Here is a 6143-nt window from a genome sequence, read left to right as displayed (position 1 = left end):
CATCGTTTTACGCTCTTTTGAAGGGTACATTCGCAGGGTGTTATCAAGTTATCTGCTTGCTGTGGAATGAACTCCACTTCAACTGGTTGGGTCTGGAAGCACGTGAAACCATCGTCAATTGGACATAGACATATAGACGTTTCCAAATCAGGCAACTCGTAAAAATCATCACCAAAGAGTCTAGGACACATTAAGCTGCTAATGAGAGATCTCTGTCCAAAGGCGAGGATTGAACGGGACTACATATGCACCTCTTTAGCCCCCATTTGGTTACCCTTGGTTGCACACACAGTCCACGGGTGAGTTCCTGCATCCAGAATCGGAAGCAATCTTCTCGACGACAGCCCCCGCAGGGCATTATTAGTCGGTTCATCGGATTATTGCAGCCGCCGGTGGTCAGCGCTTGACATTCAAAAGCCAACGACCACAACGAGGGTTTCTCTCACACTCTCGCCCGCCCAGTTGCTGGTTCAGCTGACTGCACACTTCGACTGTGGCGGCTCAACGGAAGTCAACGCCACCACACTCGACCACGAGGTCTCTCCATTTCGGGCGCGATCACTCACTCGTGATGGATTTTTTGGTACATCGATCTTACCATTTATGGTAGTGAAGGCGCGCGCAGACGGGTTTCACCCTGATGCAGCGCACACGTGCGAGCAGACCGTGTGAAGGAAAAACGCGAGCAGCAAAAGCGGCCAGAGAGACCTGGCTGGGGCTCTCCGTGAATAACCGTGAATTTCGCGCAGATGCAACCTTTCGACGAAACGTGAGGGAAAATTGGGCTTCGGGCGGTGAGCGAGAGAAGCGCATGGGTTCTCTCGTTCACTCCTTTTATCTCACCCGGTTACCGGCGTCGTCGAAGCCAGGACGGAAGAAAATCGTTTGAAAGCTAGGTGAATCATAATAAGCCATCGGCGTGAGCTCGGAAAGCGGTAGCGTTAGACGGTCTTCGTCTTCGCGTTTGCTCATCGATTGATCATCCACGCCATAGGAAAGGGCCACCACCAGCGATCGTGGGCGTAAGTGTGCTTTACACGCGATCCCGCAGGAACACGAAACCAGAAGAGCTGACCAGCGCCGTGGCAACGTACCGTTGGCACAATGGCAACAAAATCAACTGCTTGCATCGAGCTTGATTTCTTTAAGGGCTGTTGATTCGACTGACACAATCGGTTCGAGACGATTGCTAATGAAAAATTTGGACGTTCCTTTTCTAGGCATGGAAGATATAGAGAGAGAGTACGCTTATTAGGTATTCAAATCAATCGATCCTAACATCTCGTGCACAGCAGTGATACGTTTTCGTAACATCCAGCAGAGGGAATGCTTGCCAGACGATTTAAATCAATAAAGGAAAGTAGCAGATGTGTTAAAGGAATTGTGTTTCAATACTCAAAACACAATAATATTAAACAAACACGTTCCCTGCTTACTTGGGAACCACGATTCCTACCGGGTGCGTGGAATAAACCCTGAGCCGAGTGCGATGCACTTTCGCGTTCAGTTGGTCCCACTTTTTGGGCCCATTTATGGAGGTAGTAGGGAACTGCTGCTGGTGCGAAACACAAACACACATACCGCTCTGTCGACGGCATTCCCCCATGCTACGAATCTGCATTGGCTCCTTATGTGCCGGCATGCCAGATGCAGCTGAGCATTGGTGCTAAAATTAATTCCTGCATTTTAGCCCGGTGCCAAACAAAGGTTATGCATCAAAATTAGCCCGCACTCATAACGCCGCTGATTGACCTTTCAATTTTTCTTCCACCGCGGCCGGAGCGAACCGTTTCAGCATTTGGATTTTCCCCCCGCACGACCAGCGGGAAGATAGGAAAACTAGGACGCACACCGGCGGCCAAAAGCGGGAGAGAAAATTCAACGGACCGCCGCCGTAACCCAAATGCTTTTCGCTCCATCCGTCCGAGGCGATGTTACGTGAATTGCTTAAAGATGAAAGTTCAACCGCCTTCTCGCCGGCTTTAACTGCAGGCGAGAAAATAAAATTAAATGAAAAAAGAGCAGAAAAGCATCTCCTCGCTGCGGAAAACTAGAAGGAGGCGTGCCTTCTTCTGGTGGATTTTTATTTTCATCCATACCGCACCTCGGCGATGTTTCGGCGATGTTTGCGATTCGTTTTAATTTTGGAATGCGAACCGAACCGGGGCAACGGAAGCAGCATGAGTTGGTGGTGTTGAAAATTTAATGTCCTCACATTTGCACCTCCTGGCGATTCGGTGCGAGAGATTGGCGTAATTATTAGTTTCCGCCAGACAGGGACATACGGTGTTGTCTTCGCCATTAAATGGCACACAAGAGCGTGGCGTAGATTTCTGCAGTATGACTGCTTCAATCCGCGCCCAGCAGACCGGTACACGGACGGTAGAGCAGCGTTTCCGTCTCTAGACTTTCTTATCTCGGGGTTTACTACTCGCTGTTCTATTGTTATTGTGCCCGCGGGGTGTGGTTGGGTTGCATTAGCAAAATTTTCTGCATTCCAAGCAGCGTATGCCAGCGGCGGTTAGCATGACGCACAGCAGCCCGACCATTTGGCTAAGTTTGGCGACAGATTTAACTGCCATTTTAAGCTGATTTGTGTATGAGAAGAGCTGCTCTTCTCACATTAAGATAGCCGTTGCTATGCTTTACAATAACTTTTATAAATTAGACAGCTTTAACAGGGCAATGAAACAACAATCATCCCTGGAAAAGGAACGTTTATTTCAATGGCGAAATAAGGCATACATTTTCCCAGAGAGAGAGAGAGAGCGAGAAAGAGGACTAAATAAAGAGAATCAAGGCTATTTATGCGCTCGAGAAAAAAAACTGGAACACATCCTAGCCCTTCGAAGCGCTATTTATCATTGAATCCCAATCCGTGCCCCGAAAGCTGGACCAAAAGCGAGCGAGTGTTTGATTTACGCCGTCTTTTCCTCATCAATAAACCATATTGCGTGCCCCCGCACGCGCGCGCGCCAAATGCAATAAGATCCATTTCCCGAGCCCGCTTTATGAGGTCAATGAAACAAATCGAATGATACTCCAAATGGACCGGTGTCTGAAAAGAAAGTCCGATCTGCACCTGGAAAGTCTACGGCCGCTTATCACGTGAATGTGAACCGCCGTGTGGTTCGCGTTTTGGAACTAGTAGTATAAATTTCCATAGTGAAGGCGAACCACTGCGCGGTGGTTTTTACCTTAGCTTCAATTGAATTGTTTTATTATAGTAGAAAGCAACGAATTGGCTTAGTGCAACTGAACGCATGACCAGTTGACCAAAAGATGGAATTGAAAAAAAAATGTGATGACCAAGATAAAAGCAACACTGCTGCGTGTCATGCGTTCACTATTCCAAGTATGGAAGGAATTTTATCTACCCCGCGTCGTAGTGTCGATTTTTTTCATCGTCGTATGTTATTTGCAAGATAAAATCGCTTCCTTTTCCGAAGAGCCGATAAGCTATTCTCAGATGCCCTTGAGCACTGCCTGCTACTGTTGAAAAGGAAGAATCTGGTGACCCTCATCCGGTACAGATCGTAGTTTATAATGAAAACGACCCATTGAGCACGTTCCATTTGCAATACGAATACGGACACACACCTCAGGAAGCTTCAGTGAGGGGTGGAATAAAAAACCTCGTGTTTCCCATCGATGCGTCCTGTTGCTCTGGAATCAGATTTAACCTAACAAAGTTCCTACGCGTCGTGCTGACGTCGATGAGTCGAAGAAGCACGAAAGCGTGGGAAGCAAACATTTCCTGAGATTTTCTCGAATAATTCAAGTGTGGATAATATCGTTGTACTATTGCTGTATTTTGGTAAAAGATGCTTAATAATTCACAGTAAACTTACCAAAAGGAGGAATTACACACGAAATTCAAGAAAAGCAGCCTAGAAATGACTCAGCACTTACACTTGCAAGGACCCACGATAAAGTGACTTTGCAATACAACTGACATCAGATTGAAACGTCATATCCTTCAAGACAGGTTCCTATGGTTGTTCCCATTTTTCGCATATAATAAAACAACGCAAATAATAAAACAACGGTTATAATAAACTAATAAATATTCCAATATCAGAAAAGTGCCCAGAAATTAAGGATCAATCCTACAAAATGCAGTTTTTTAAAGGCAAGTGTTGAAAATGTACGTCGGGATAATGTACGTTTAAATTTTCCATACACTGTGCGTTTCGATACAGCACATAAGAGCCTGAATGTATGCAATTGGTGTGCATTTTCGTAATTTTTTTAGTATCCCTATGTTTTTTTATAGTTTACATTTATTTTAGAAAAACTTTACTCTTTCATTGTGATAGATTCCAGTTACTGCAAAAATACTCTAACCAGACCAGAAACCCAAAAGTTGTTAACAATCGCGGGGTTAGAAAAAATAATGTTTTACACACAAAGCGCTGCTAGCCCGTTATCGTTTAAGTGCTTCTGGTGTCCTAGACAACACAACCATCGAGCAAAGGGAAAAGGGTTTAAAAGGTCTATTTGATGGATATTTATCGCTGACCGGCACGGCGAACGGGCACAGCAGTGAGGCAGGTCATTTTCCACCCCAAGTGAACTCCTTCCCTGACCCGCCGAGGTTAGCGATATGAGTAATTTTGTTAACCTTTGCTCGACGTTTCTCACACGGAAGCGACCGGAAGCGGATGGGAAACAGTGGCCATTTCTACTGCAGCAAACGCGCCAGAGCCGGTGGGGGTAAGATTTGAGGCCGAACTATAAAAAGCTTCTTGCGCTTTCCTTCGTTTGCCGCAACAGGATCGCGCCGGGTCGGGGCCGCGTAGATGATGGAAGAACAAAGTTTCACCGTGGCCACAGGCATTGCCACCGTCCAAGGATCCCGTTAACCGCAGGAACCAGCCGAGTGTACGGGGGTCGAAAGGAAAAAGTTCTCGGTCACGTTCGAGGAGCAGAACAATTTTATGGTGCAATTATGCTTAAAAATTTATGCCTCAAAAAGTCCAAGAAGTCCAGAAGCGGGCAGGCAATCGTTCACGCCAGAGCGTATGTTGTGCGGTGCCATACCGCAGGTACAGGAGCCGCAGGTGGGTCTCGTCCTGAGGTAAAGAGTAATGCCTTCGAAACTCACTCTCGGCAATTTCGGAGTGGCTCATATGGCTCGGTCCGGTGCACCGCTAATGCACTTCGGGCGAGCCAGGACAGTGACGGATGGGGCGAGTATGTGATGTCCGTGCTGCGGTATGGGTATTTTCTTGCAAGTGACTTCCGGTCCAAAAGGAATGCGTAAGGATTCCAGGTAGCGAGCGCAGGTCCTATTTAAAATCGAGCATGATGATGGAGCAAGTACAAATTTTCGCTTTTGCTGCATCGTACATCGTTCGACGCATGTGGTGAATGAGTTTTGTTTGATAATATTTTAGTGAGAGAAAAATAAACCAGATGTATTGCACGATTCAAGCATTCCTAAACCAATCCAAAACACATCATTTAGTGACAAACTAGCCCCGGGGATACGGCCTTCAAAAGACAAATGAAACCTTTAACCCGTAAGAATAATGCTAAATTTAGCCCCAAACACGCGGTTATGTCGCACCCGATAATCGCACTCACATTGCCCTTTTATAGTCATCGAGATTTGTTTTCGTTTCTGCTCGGTGGCAAGTTCCTGCGATCGTTCGCGTTGGATATCGTCTTCATCGCTACGTACGCGGGACGTAGAGATGATGGGAACGATATTTATTCTTAGCATTCCACCCACTGGCCGTCGGTTGAGGTGACGGATCTTTCGTGAGTCAAATCTGTCCCACCCAGCGAGCTCCATCCGAGTCACGGCACAAAATTACGATTTCGTTTGCGAGCAAGATTCATCCGTTACGTCACATAATGGTTATCTTCTGACAATAAGCCGGTCAGCGATAAAAATAAAATCGTTTGTAAAAGTGGCTTGTATGCAGTGTAAAAAATATAACTGCATCGATGGCGTGCGAGAATCAGCACTCTTAACATCGCGGACTTGAAAAGCGGTTGAAAGCTACCCTTTTTTAACATTTCCATAAATTTTCCTTCATAATTGTAATCGCCTGGACCACACGGATCGTTTCCATAGCAACGGTTTTCCCCAGTCCACTAGATCATTTACTCATTAATTTAATATCGACAGCAGA

Source organism: Anopheles nili, chromosome 2, assembly GCF_943737925.1.
Source record: "Anopheles nili chromosome 2, idAnoNiliSN_F5_01, whole genome shotgun sequence".
Lineage (NCBI taxonomy): Eukaryota > Metazoa > Arthropoda > Insecta > Diptera > Culicidae > Anopheles > Anopheles nili.
Note: the sequence above shows the minus strand (reverse complement) of the source record.